The sequence below is a fragment of the Pseudophryne corroboree genome, chromosome 2 (genome assembly GCF_028390025.1).
Source record: "Pseudophryne corroboree isolate aPseCor3 chromosome 2, aPseCor3.hap2, whole genome shotgun sequence".
In the NCBI taxonomy this organism is placed as follows: domain Eukaryota; kingdom Metazoa; phylum Chordata; class Amphibia; order Anura; family Myobatrachidae; genus Pseudophryne; species Pseudophryne corroboree.
This window is the reverse complement of record NC_086445.1, coordinates 714,065,629-714,080,304: the sequence shown is the minus strand read 5'-3', so window position 1 is coordinate 714,080,304 and position 14,676 is coordinate 714,065,629.

Below are 14,676 nucleotides of genomic sequence, written 5' to 3'. Positions count from 1 at the left end.
TGAGGAGGGAGTGAGGTGCAGGAGTATGAGGAGGAAGTGAGGTGCAGGGTTATGAGATGGAGGGAGTGAGGTGAAGGGGTATGGGGAGGAGTGAGTGAGGTGCAGGGGTATGGGAAAGAGGGAGTGAGGTGCAGGGGTATGAGGAGGGAGTGAGGTGTAGGGGTATGGGAAGGAGGGAGTGAGGTGCAGGGGTATGGGAAGGAGGGAGTGAGGTGTAGCGGTATGAGATGGAGGGAGGGAGGGAGGGAGTGAGGTGCAACAACGAAAAGCTGTATGGGGTATGGGAAGGAGGGAGTGAGGGAGTGAGGTGCAGGGGTATGAGAAGGAGGGAGTGAGGGAGGGAGTGAGGTGCAGGGGTATGAGAAGGAAGGAGGTAGTGATGTGCGGAGTATGAGGAGGGAGTGAGGTGCAGGAGTATGAGGAGGAAGTGAGGTGCAGGGTTATGAGATGGAGGGAGTGAGGTGAAGGGGTATGGGGAGGAGTGAGTGAGGTGCAGGGGTATGGGAAAGAGGGAGTGAGGTGCAGGGGTATGAGGAGGGAGTGAGGTGTAGGGGTATGCAGGGCCGGTGCTAGGGTGTTCGGCGCCCCCCTGCAAACTATAAAATTGCGCCCTCCCATATTCCGTTGGCGTGCGCCGGGAAAAGGGGTGTGGTCTCACAACTAAGGGGCATGGCCACACAATAGTACCCCCATTTAAAATTACGCCACAATGTAGCACAATCTTATTAATCTTATACGTAATGCCCCACCCGTAGTAGTAGCGTCCTTATATGTAATGCACCCCAGTAGTAGTAGCATCCTTATACATAATGCACTCACAGTAGTAGTAGCATCCTTATACATAATGCCCCCCAGTAGTAGTAGCATCCTTATACGTAGTGCCCCCCCAGTAGTAGTAGCATCCTTATACGTAATGCCCCCCCAGTAGTAGTAGCATCCTTATACATAATGCACCCAGAGTAGTAGTAGCATCCTTATACGTAGTGCACCCCCAGTAGTAGACGCGTCCTTATATACGTAATGCCCCCCCCCCCAGTAGTAGAAGCGTCCTTATACGTAGTGCACCCCCAGTAGTAGACGCGTCCTTATATACGTAATACCCCCCCCAGTAGAAGCGTCCTTATACGTAGTGCACCCCCAGTAGTAGAAGCGTCCTTGTACGTAATTCCCCCCTAGTAGTAGTAGCGTCCTTATACGTAATGCCCCCTCCCCACAGTACTAGTAGCGTCCTTAAACGTAATGGTCCCCCCAGTAGTAGCATCTTTACATGTAATGCCCCCCCCCTGTAGTAGTAGCGTCCTTATGCATAATGCCCCACCAGTAGTAGCATCCTTATACGTAATGCCCCTCTAGTAGTGGTAGCATTGTTATACGTAATACCCCCAGAGTAATAGTAGCGTCCTTATATATAATGCCCCCAAGTAGTAGTAGTGTTCTTATACGTAATGCTCCCCCAGCAGTAGTAGCGTCCTTATACGTAGTGCACCCCCTGTAGTAAAAGCGTCCTTATACGTAATTCCCCATAATAGTAGTATCGTCCATATACGTAATGCCCCACAGTAGTAGTAGCGTCCTTATACATAATGCACCCCCAGTAGAAGCCTCCTTATATGCAATTCCCCCGTAGTACTAGTAGCGTCCTTATAAGTAATGCCCCCCCAGCAGTAGTAGCGTTGTTACGCGTAATGCCCCCCCTGTAGTAGCGTCCTTATACGTAATGCACCCTCCCAGTAGTAGTAGCGTCCTTGCATGTAATGGCCTCCCCCAGTAGTAGCGTCATTATACGTAATGCCCCCCTCCCCAGTACTAGCGTCCATAAAGTGCGCGTACGCAGACATACCTCACACACACAATTCACACATATATACACACACATACACACCCACCCACCATATGCACACATACACACTCACCATACACACACACACACCACTTACCTAAGCCAGTCTCCCTCTGTACTGCAGCCTGGTCAGTGTAGCTCCGCCCCTTCTGTCCCGTTTAGCCCCGCCCCTTTCGGCCCGTTTAGCTCCGCCCCCTTCTGTCCCGCTGTCACACGGGGAGGGGAGGCAGGAGGTTTTTGATTCTGCAGGCGCTGCTGCCAGTGACTGTCATACAGTGACAGACACAGCAGCAGCAGCAGCAGCAGCAGGGGGGCCAGGACGGCGCAGCAGTGAAGGGATTCAGAGCAGGGAAAGCGCCTCTCTGTCCCAGCGCCTCCCTGCACTGCATCCCTTCGCTGAGCGGGTAGCGCCGGGCCTGGGGGTATGGGAAGGAGGGAGTGAGGTGCAGGGGTATGGGAAGGAGGGAGTGAGGTGCAGGGGTATGGGAAGGAGATAGTTAGGTGCAGGGGTATGAGGAGGGAGTGAGGTGCAGGGGTATGAGAAGGAAGGAGGTAGTGATGTGCGGAGTATGAGGAGGGTGTGAGGTGCAGGAGTATGAGGAGGAAGTGAGGTGCAGGGTTATGAGATGGAGGGAGTGAGGTGAAGGGATATGGGGAGGAGTGAGTGAGGTGCAGGGGTATAGGAAAGAGGGAGTGAGGTGCAGGGGTATGAGGAGGGAGTGAGGTGTAGGGGTATGGGAAGGAGGGAGTGAGGTGCAGGGGTATGGGAAGGAGGGAGTGAGGTGCAGGGGTAGGGGAAGGAGATAGGTGCAGGGGTATGAGGAGGGAGTGAGGTGCAGGGGTGTGAGAAGGAAGGAGGTAGTGATGTGCGGAGTATGAGGAGGGAGTGAGGTGCAGGAGTATGAGGAGGAAGTGAGGTGCAGGGTTATGAGATGGAGGGAGTGAGGTGAAGGGGCATGGGGAGGAGTGAGTGAGGTGCAGGGGTATGGGAAAGAGGGAGTGAGGTGCAGGGGTATGAGGAGGGAGTGAGGTGTAGGGGTATGGGAAGGAGCGAGTGAGGTGCAGGGGTATGGGAAGGAGGGAGTGAGGTGTAGCGGTATGAGATGGAGGGAGGGAGGGAGGGAGTGAGGTGCAACAACGAAAAGCTGTATGGGGTATGGGAAGGAGGGAGTGAGGTGCAGGGGTATGAGAAGGAGGGAGTGAGGGAGGGAGTGAGGTGCAGGGGTATGAGAAGGAAGGAGGTAGTGATGTGCGGAGTATGAGGAGGGAGTGAGGTGCAGGAGTATGAGGAGGAAGTGAGGTGCAGGGTTATGAGATGGAGGGAGTGAGGTGAAGGGGTATGGGGAGGAGTGAGTGAGGTGCAGGGGTATGGGAAAGAGGGAGTGAGGTGCAGGGGTATGAGGAGGGAGTGAGGTGTAGGGGTATGGGAAGGAGGGAGTGAGGTGCAGGGGTATGGGAAGGAGGGAGTGAGGTGTAGCGGTATGAGATGGAGGGAGGGAGGGAGTGAGGTGCAACAACGAAAAGCTGTATGGGGTATGGGAAGGAGGGAGTGAGGGAGTGAGGTGCAGGGGTATGAGAAGGAGGGAGTGAGGGAGGGAGTGAGATGCAGGGGTATGGGAAGGAGGGAGTGAGGTGCAGCAATATGAGGAGGGAGTGAGGTGCAGGGGTATGAGATGGAGGGAGTGAGGTGCAGGCAGAGCCGGCCCTAACCAATTTGATGCCCTAGGCAAGATTTTGGTTGGTGCCCCCTAGCACCGCCGCTAGTTCTGCAGGAGATGCCTGGCATGAGTCAGCTGGTAGCTCTGCTAACGTTGGGGCGCCTTTTGTTTATGAAAATGCATCTTATTATTTGCATTACTATGTGGCTAGGATGCACAAGCAGCTTCTGCTGATTAAAATTATATGCAGCATGTCTATATTCTGTGTGCGACTGTGGCTGTATCTGCATACAAAATGCTACATTACAGTGATTTCCAGGAATACACTGCAATGTAGCATTTCGTATGCAGATACAGCCGCAGTCACACACAGAATATAGGCATGCCGCATATCATTTTAATCAGCAGAAGCTGCTGGTGCCCCTAAGCATACCAAATGCCCTAGGCAATTGCCTAGCTTGCCTATGCCTAAGGCCGGCTCTGGGTGCAGGAGTATGAGACAGAAGAGGTAGTGAGTTGCGGGTGTATGAGAACAAACCCACAGAACTGGTTACACACCCACAGCGGCATACAATTGGCCCTTCATATATTTCAGCTCCAGGCCCATGTGGACCTTAATCTGGCACTGGCTGCGGTCACAGCAACTATGGACGACCCCCTGCAGCCGCAGCTATGCTGCGTATGCAGGTGGTCTGCCTCCATTTTCTTGATGTGATGTCACACAGCCCTCCCTTTAATGCCGCCGACCGGCCCCCATTTTTTACATGATGCCCCCCACTGCTATGCTCCATCGCCGCCCCCCGCCCGCCCACGAATGCCTCTGCCTATCAATCAGCCAGGGCCTGCTCATGCACATTGCAGCCTGGAACGGAGTTATTGTAGCAGCATCGATTAGCGATGCGACCTGAATAACCCCCTAAGCCTTTTAGAGTGATAAGTGGAGACAAGCTACCAACCAATCTGCAGCTGTCAGTTTTAAAACACAGGTGTCTATGTACTAAGCCTTGGAGAGTGATAAAGTGGGGAGAGATAAGGTACCAGGAAATCAGCTCCTAACTGCCATATTACAGGCTGTGTTTCAAAAATGTCAGTTAGGAGTTAGGAGCTGGTACGTTGGTACTTTTCTTCTGTCCACTTTATCTCTCTCCATGCCAGTTGTATTTCACATGCATTTTCACTTGCCTATTCACAAAAACTAAACATACAGTATGGTGTAATTTGATCACCACCATAGCTTTGGCTACTTAGCAAGTGATGAAAAGCTTTTCGTTGCTTGTTAAAAACAAAGCAAAAAAAACAAATATAGCACCATCTGAGGTTGGTATTATGCTTACCTAAAGTTCTGCCCTGGATGGTCCATGTGGTTAACTACTTGCATGGTGTGGCTTCATCAGATATGACCACTTTGATGATTATTAATAAGAGCCATGAGGAAGAGGTGTGCATCGCAGTTGTCAAATCAATGTGCTGGCAGCCTGCCAGGGCCCGGAAATATTCAGTAAGCCCCACGCACCATGATCAGACATGTTGCTGGGCCCTAAGCGTCTGCCTATGTTGTCTAGCGGTAAATCTGCTACTGCGTGCAGCCAATCACTGCTGATTGGCCAGCCTGGCAACATCTCCCACCCAGCGGCTACATAGAGCAGCCAACAGGGAAATGCAAAGTCATGATGACACAATGGGGCTGATTCAGGTTGGATCACAATAAGCGATTCAACCACAAAAATGGCAAAAAGGACGTGGGTTTATGCGCAGCACCCATCCTGCACATGAGCCCGCATTTTCATAAATGTTTTTCTTTTTTTGACCTATTACATACTTAACGATTCACGCGGACTACGATTGGGAATAGCAACCTGCGTGCGAAGCGAGCCATGCGAGGGGACACAGTGCACTAATTGGGGTTCCCGGTCACTGTATGGAGAAAACAACACCAAAAAAAACATACAAAACTCATGTCGACCTTTTTACCTGTCGCCCTACACCATGTCGATCTAGAGAACCTGTCGACCTAGAGACCCTGTCGACCTAGTTACTGTCGACCAATAGTGGTCAACTTAGTTACTGTCGACCTAGTTACTGTCGACCCTGCATACCACACCTAGTGATGAGCGGGTTCGGTTTCTCGGAAACCGAACCCCCCCGAACTTCAGCCTTTTTACACGGGTCCGAGGCAGACTCGGATCTTCCCGCCTTGCTCGGCTAACCCGAGCGCGCCCGAACGTCATCATCCCGCTGTCGGATTCTCGCGAGGCTCGTATTCTATCGCGAGACTCGGATTCTATATAAGGAGCCGCGCGTCGCCGCCATTTTCACACGTGCATTGAGATTGATAGGGAGAGGACGTGGCTGGCGTCCTCTCCGTTTAGATAGAGAGTGAGACACTTGATTTACTGGAGCATTAGGAGTACTCAGAGAGTGCAGAGTTTTGCTGATAGTTATACTAGTGACCACCAGTTTTATTTATTATTTAATATAATCCGTTCTCTGCCTGAAAAAAAACGATACACAGTCACATACCATATCTGTGCTCAGCCTCAGTGTGCTGCATGATAATATCATCTATGTATATCTGACTGTGCTGAGTAGAGCTCACTGCTCACACAGCTTAATTGTGGGGGAGACTGGGGAGCAGTTATAGCAGGAGTACATATTTAACAGTGCACACTTTTGCTGCCAGAGTGCCAGTGTGACTGACCAGCAGTGACCACCAGTATATTGTCTGCCTGAAAAAGTTAAACACTCGTGTGGTGTTTTTTTTTTTTTATTCTATAAACGCATTCTGCTGACAGTGTCCAGCAGGTCCGTCATTCATTATATTTCTATCTTCTTCATACTAGTAGTTTAGGAGTCTGCAGTGCTGACAGTGTCCAGCAGGTCCGTCATTATATAATATATACCTGTCCTGCAGTAGTGATATATATATATTTTTTATATCATTATCATCCAGTCTATACTAGCAGACGCAGTACGGTAGTCCACGGCTGTAGCTACCTCTGTGTCGGCAGTCGCTCGTCCATAATTGTATACCTACCTGTGGTGGGTTTTTTTTTTTCTATCTTCTTCATACTAGTAGTTTAGGAGTCTGCAGTGCTGACAGTGTCCAGCAGGTCCGTCATTATACAATATATACCTGTCCTGCAGTAGTGATATATATATATTTTTTATATCATTATCATCCAGTCTATACTAGCAGACGCAGTACGGTAGTCCACGGCTGTAGCTACCTCTGTGTCGGCAGTCGCTCGTCCATAATTGTATACCTACCTGTGGTGGTTTTTTTTTTTTCTATCTTCTTCATACTAGTAGTTTAGGAGTCTGCAGTGCTGACAGTGTCCAGCAGGTCCGTCATTATACAATATATACCTGTCCTGCAGTAGTGATATATATATATTTTTTATATCATTATCATCCAGTCTATACTAGCAGACGCAGTACGGTAGTCCACGGCTGTAGCTACCTCTGTGTCAGCAGTCGCTCGTCCATAATTGTATACCTACCTGTGGTGTTTTTTTTTTTCTATCTTCTTCATACTAGTAGTTTAGGAGTCTGCAGTGCTGACAGTGTCCAGCAGGTCCGTCATTATACAATATATACCTGTCCTGCAGTAGTGATATATATATTTTTTATATCATTATCATCCAGTCTATACTAGCAGACGCAGTACGGTAGTCCACGGCTGTAGCTACCTCTGTGTCGGCAGTCGCTCGTCATCCATAAGTATACTAGTATCCATCCATCTCCATTGTTTACCTGAGGTGCCTTTTAGTTGTGCCTATTAAAATATGGAGAACAAAAATTTTGAGGTTCCAAAAATAGGGAAAGATCAAGATCCACTTCCACCTCGTGCTGAAGCTGCTGCCACTAGTCATGGCCGAGACGATGAAATGCCATCAACGTCGTCTGCCAAGGCCGATGCCCAATGTCATAGTACAGAGCATGTAAAATCCAAAACACCAAATATCAGTAAAAAAAGGACTCAAAAATCTAAAATAAAATCGTCGGAGGAGAAGCGTAAACTTGCCAATATGCCATTTACCACACGGAGTGGCAAGGAACGGCTGAGGCCCTGGCCTATGTTCATGGCTAGTGGTTCAGCTTCACATGAGGATGGAAGCACTCAGCCTCTCGCTAGAAAAATGAAAAGACTTAAGCTGGCAAAAGCACAGCAAAGAACTGTGCGTTCTTCGAAATCACAAATCCACAAGGAGAGTCCAATTGTGTCGGTTGCGATGCCTGACCTTCCCAACACTGGACGTGAAGAGCATGCGCCTTCCACCATTTGCACGCCCCCTGCAAGTGCTGGAAGGAGCACCCGCAGTCCAGTTCCTGATAGTCAGATTGAAGATGTCAGTGTTGAAGTACACCAGGATGAGGAGGATATGGGTGTTGCTGGCGCTGGGGAGGAAATTGACCAGGAGGATTCTGATGGTGAGGTGGTTTGTTTAAGTCAGGCACCCGGGGAGACACCTGTTGTCCGTGGGAGGAATATGGCCATTGACATGCCTGGTGAAAATACCAAAAAAATCAGCTCTTCGGTGTGGAAGTATTTCAACAGAAATGCGGACAACATTTGTCAAGCCGTGTGTTGCATTTGTCAAGCTGTAATAAGTAGGGGTAAGGACGTTAACCACCTCGGAACATCCTCCCTTATACGTCACCTGCAGCGCATTCATCATAAGTCAGTGACATGTTCAAAAACTTTGGGCGACAGCGGAAGCAGTCCACTGACCAGTAAATCCCTTCCTCTTGTAACCAAGCTCACGCAAACCACCCCACCAACTCCCTCAGTGTCAATTTCCTCCTTCCCCAGGAATGCCAATAGTCCTGCAGGCCATGTCACTGGCAATTCTGACAAGTCCTCTCCTGCCTGGGATTCCTCCGATGCATCCTTGCGTGTAACGCCTACTGCTGCTGGCGCTGCTGTTGTTGCTGCTGGGAGTCGATGGTCATCCCAGAGGGGAAGTCGTAAGACCACTTTTACTACTTCCACCAAGCAATTGACTGTCCAACAGTCCTTTGCGAGGAAGATGAAATATCACAGCAGTCATCCTGCTGCAAAGCGGATAACTGAGGCCTTGGCATCCTGGGCGGTGAGAACCGTGGTTCCGGTATCCATCATTACTGCAGAGCCAACTATAGACTTGTTTGAGGTACTGTGTCCCCGGTACCAAATACCATCTAGGTTCCATTTCTCTAGGCAGGCGATACCGAAAATGTACACAGACCTCAGAAAAAGACTCACCAGTGTCCTAAAAAATGCAGTTGTACCCAATGTCCACTTAACCACGGACATGTGGACAAGTGGAGCAGGGCAGACTCAGGACTATATGACTGTGACAGCCCACTGGGTAGATGTATTGACTCCCGCCGCAAGAACAGCAGCGGCGGCACCAGTAGCAGCATCTCGCAAACGCCAACTCTTTCCTAGGCAGGCTACGCTTTGTATCACCGCTTTCCAGAATACGCACACAGCTGAAAACCTCTTACGGCAACTGAGGAAGATCATCGCAGAATGGCTTACCCCAATTGGACTCTCCTGTGGGTTTGTGGCATCGGACAACGCCAGCAATATTGTGTGTGCATTAAATCTGGGCAAATTCCAGCACGTCCCATGTTTTGCACATACCTTGAATTTGGTGGTGCAGAATTATTTAAAAAACGAGAGGGGCGTGCAAGAGATGCTGTCGGTGGCCAGAAGAATTGCGGCACACTTTCGGCGTACAGGCACCACGTACAGAAGACTGGAGCACCACCAAAAACGCCTGAACCTGCCCTGCCATCATCTGAAGCAAGAAGTGGTAACGAGGTGGAATTCAACCCTCTATATGCTTCAGAGGTTGGAGGAGCAGCAAAAGGCCATTCAAGCCTATACAACTGAGCACGATATAGGAGGTGGAATGCACCTGTCTCAAGCGCAGTGGAGAATGATTTCAACGTTGTGCAAGGTTCTGCAACCTTTTGAACTTGCCACACGTGAAGTCAGTTCAGACACTGCCAGCCTGAGTCAGGTCATTCCCCTCATCAGGCTTTTGCAGAAGAAGCTGGAGACATTAAAGGAGGAGCTAACACAGAGCGATTCCGCTAGGCATGTAGGACTTGTGGATGGAGCCCTTAATTCGCTTAACAAGGATTCACGGGTGGTCAATCTGTTGAAATCAGAGCACTACATTTTGGCCACCGTGCTCGATCCTAGATTTAAAACCTACCTTGGATCTCTCTTTCCGGCAGACACAAGTCTGCAGGGGTTCAAAGAACTGCTGGTGAGAAAATTGTCAAGTCAAGCGGAACGCGACCTGTCAACATCTCCTCCTTCACATTCTCCCGCAACTGGGGGTGCGAGGAAAAGGCTCAGAATTCCGAGCCCACCCGCTGGCGGTGATGCAGGGCAGTCTGGAGCGACTGCTGATGCTGACATCTGGTCCGGACTGAAGGACCTGACAACGATTACGGACATGTCGTCTACTGTCACTGCATATGATTCTCTCCCCATTGAAAGAATGGTGGAGGATTATATGAGTGACCGCATCCAAGTAGGCACGTCAGACAGTCCGTACTTATACTGGCAGGAAAAAGAGGCAATTTGGAGGCCCTTGCACAAACTGGCTTTATTCTACCTAAGTTGCCCTCCCACAAGTGTGTACTCCGAAAGAGTGTTTAGTGCCGCCGCTCACCTTGTCAGCAATCGGCGTACGAGGTTACATCCAAAAAATGTGGAGAAGATGATGTTCATTAAAATGAATTATAATCAATTCCTCCGTGGAGACATTCACCAGCAGCAATTGCCTCCACAAAGTACACAGGGAGCTGAGATGGTGGATTCCAGTGGGGACGAATTGATAATCTATGAGGAGGGGGATGTACACGGTGATATATCGGAGGATGATGATGAGGTGGACATCTTGCCTCTGTAGAGCCAGTTTGTGCAAGGAGAGATTAATTGCTTCTTTTTTGGTGGGGGTCCAAACCAACCCGTCATTTCAGTCACAGTCGTGTGGCAGACCCTGTCACTGAAATGATGGGTTGGTTAAAGTGTGCATGTCCTGTTTATACAACATAAGGGTGGGTGGGAGGGCCCAAGGACAATTCCATCTTGCACCTCTTTTTTCTTTCATTTTTCTTTGCGTCATGTGCTGTTTGGGGAGTAGTTTTTGGTAGGGCCATCCTGCGTGACACTGCAGTGCCACTCCTAGATGGGCCAGGTGTTTGTGTCGGCCACTTGGGTCACTTATCTTAGTCACACAGCTACCTCATTGCGCCTCTTTTTTTCTTTGCGTCATGTGCTGTTTGGGGGGTGTTTTTTGGAAGGGCCATCCTGCGTGACACTGCAGTGCCACTCCTAGATGGGCCAGGTGTTTGTGTCGGCCACTAGGGTCGCTTAGCTTACTCACACAGCTACCTCATTGCGCCTCTTTTTTTTCTTCTTTGCGTCATGTGCTGTTTGGGGGGTGTTTTTTGGAAGGGCCATCCTGCGTGACACTGCAGTGCCACTCCTAGATGGGCCAGGTGTTTGTGTCGGCCACTTGGGTCGCTGAGCTTAGTCATCCAGCGACCTCGGTGCAAATTTTAGGACTAAAAATAATAGTGTGAGGTGTTCAGAATAGACTGAAAATGAGTGGAAATTATGGTTATTGAGGTTAATAATACTTTGGGATCAAAATGACCCCCAAATTCTATGATTTAAGCTGTTTTTTAGGGTTTTTTGAAAAAAACACCCGAATCCAAAACACACCCGAATCCGACAAAAAAAATTCGGTGAGGTTTTGCCAAAACGCGTTCGAACCCAAAACACGGCCGCGGAACCGAACCCAAAACCAAAACACAAAACCCGAAAAATTTCCGGTGCTCATCACTAACCACACCCAGATATTCTTAACACAATTCAATCATAAAAAAAATCTGATAATTTCTGAGTGGTTTTTGGGAAAAATATTAGCCAGTTAAGTGATTATTGCACACTTGTAGCACGCTCAGTCCAGAAAATAAAACTCACTGGGTGGAATTCAAATGTTTGAAAAGTCGGCTGGGTGTCTGTTTTTTCCTGTCTATTAGAACATTTGAATCTCCCCCACTGTGTTTTTTAGTCCTGCACATGTATCCAGGACTGTTGGTCAACAGATTGCTGGGGGAATAAATCTGCACGGGATGCAGTCAATATACCATCTGTCAGGATCCCGGTGTTCAGGATACCGATGCCGGAATCCTGACAGTCGGCATTTTACTGACGCCCAGAATCCCGACACCCGCCCGCTATTTCCACTCAGTTGGTGGGTCCATGCCACCAACCGAGTGGGAAAAGAACCTGTGGCGAGTGAAGCAAGCCACCAGGCCCGAAGTGTGGCGAGCGCAGCAAGCCCGCGAGGCATCCCGGCTGCCTGGATTTCATATGTATCCCGTCTGCACAACACCTCTCCACTGACTGCTGTTTTGATACATTGCAGCTTTAGACAACATGCAGGAAAGTGACAAGCAGCAATGCAGGATAGATGCCTGTTAACATTGAGATAAAGGACATGTTGATGCAGTGCCTTTGATGACTTTGACTATAAAATGGAAGAAACATGCATACTAATGCAATAAAAATGAACTGAAAAATAACAGAAGGATAGGGCATTCAGTAATGATATGCAGAAAACGCCGGCCCTGTGCAGGTCACCTCTGCTCTTCCTCCCAGCACACATGGCTTTATGACAAGTAAAAAGAGAAGGCCAAGAGCTGCCACGTGCCCCTCAAAGCACCTAAACAAGATGTACATAGGTGGGGTTGGCTATGTTATGTCAGCTGCTGGGATCCTGGCGTTCAGCATACCAGCATCGGGATCCCGGCAGCAGAATGCCAGTGGTGGTGGTAGGCAGAGCCGGCCCTAGGCACAGGCAAACTAGGCAAATGCCTAGGGCATTTGGAATGCCAAGGGGCACAAGCAGCTTCTGCTTATTAAAATGATATGCGGCATGCCTATATTCTGTGTGTGACTGTGGCTGTATCCGCACCCAAAATGCTACATTACAGTGTATTGCTGGAAATCACTGTAACGTATCACTTTGTATGCGGATACAGCCACAGTCACACACAATATAGGCATGCCACGTCTAATTTTAATCAGCAGAAACTGCTTGTGCATCCTAGTCACATAACAGCGCAAATAAGATGCATTTTTAGCAAAAAAAGGCACCTGAAGTTAGCAGAGCTGCCAGCTGACACGCCAGGCATCTCCTGCTGCATGGTGTATTGGGGCAAGATGTATGAGGACAAATCTATATTCAAGCAGAGGTCACAGTGTTAGCGGCCGTCTGAGTGCTGTGTGCAGGTGGGCTAATTGTGCAATAATGTTCAGCATTATGTGTATAAGGGCATTAATAATGTGCAGCGTATGTGTAAGGGACATTAGGCCTAATTCAGACCTGATCTCTCGCTAGGGTTTTTTGCACTGCTGCGAACAGATAGTAGCCGCCCATAGCAGAGCTGTACAAACAGATTTTGTGCAGTCTCTGAGTAGCCCATGGCTTACTCAGCTGCTGCGAACACTTCAGCCTATCCGGGGCCGGAATTGACGTCAGGCGGAATTGACGTCAAGAACCCTCCCTGCAAACGCATGGACACACCTGCATTTTTCCAACCACTCCCTGAAAACGCAGGAAAAAGAGAGAAACCCAGTGGCGCAAAAGTGAAAAGACAATTTAGAGCAATTTTAAAACACACGTCTTCCCTGTTTTAAAATTGCTCTAAATTGTCTTTTCACTTTTGCGCCACTGGGTTTCTCTCTTTTTCCTGCATTGTAAATTTTATGGTTTTTTGGTGAGCCATTTGAGTTACCTGGGCTGCATTTTAAGTGTCTGTGCGCAACTGTTTCTTCTAGTAATTTTCTTTCTATCTATCACTCCCTGAAAACGGTCAGTTGCCACCCACAAACGGTTTATTCCTGTCAATGGGTTCATCGCACAAACCCATCACTGAGCGGCGATCCGCTTTGTACCTGTGCGACGCGCCTGCGCATTGTGGTGCATACACAGTTCTGACCTGATCACAGCGCTGCAAAAAAAGGCTAGCGAGCAATCAGGCCTGAATTACCCCCATTATGTGTATAAGGGCATTAATAAGGTTTGGCATAATGTGTAAGGTGCATTATGTTTATAAGGACATTAATGATGTGTGTCATATGTGTAAGGGGCATTACTGTGTGGTATTGTGTGTATAAAGGCATTACTAATGTGTGGCATTATGTGAATAAAGAGCAATATGGTGTGGTGTAATGTGAATAAAGGGCAATTCAGTGTGATGTAGGAATGGCCATCGACCACTGATGATTCCTAATCATCGATGATTTACAGCTGATATTGAATAGTTTTGCCATCGATGGGAGAGAACCAGATGGTTTCTTGCCATTGATGGCTTAGCCTAAACATATTAAACAACATTTTTGTGTGAAAGATGCTGGGACAGAGCATAGCTGTGCCCCAACACCAGTGAAGCCCCGCCCTGTTCTGTGATTGTCCTGCGGGTCATTCACAGAACTAACAAGGATGGTCATCGATGAGTGAAACCATTGATAGTCTCCCATAGCATAGTTAGTGACCATCAATGGTCACTCAGTTTCACCATCAATGGCAAACACACCGATGGCCATCCCTAGTGTGATGTAATGTGAATAAGGGGAACTACTGTGAAGAATAATGAATATAAGGTAAAGTGGTACTACTGTGTGATGTAATGTGAATAAGGGACATTGGGGCAGATGTATTAACCTTCAGAAGGCATAAGGAAGTGATAAACCAGTTATAAATGCAAGGTGATAAACACACCAGCCAATCAGCTCCCATATGTAAATTAAAGAGTTAGGAGCTGATTGGCTGGTGCATTATCACCTTGCACTTAACACTGTTTTATCACTTCCTTATGCCTTCTCCAGGTTAATACATCTACCTCACTATTGCATGATACAATGTGAATAAAGTTGAACTACTATTGTGTGGCTATGCCCCTTCCCAGCAAGAACATGCCCCTTTTTGGGCTGTGCAATGAATGTGCGCAATGTTCCTATTTAAAATATAAGGGGTAGGAGCACCAAAATGAAGCCTGCTATGGGTTAGGGGTGTTGGTGCTGGGAAAGGGGTGCAGGATCAGAGGCGGAACTAGCTGCGGTGATAGGGGGCACCAGCCAAAATCTTGCCTAGGACCTTT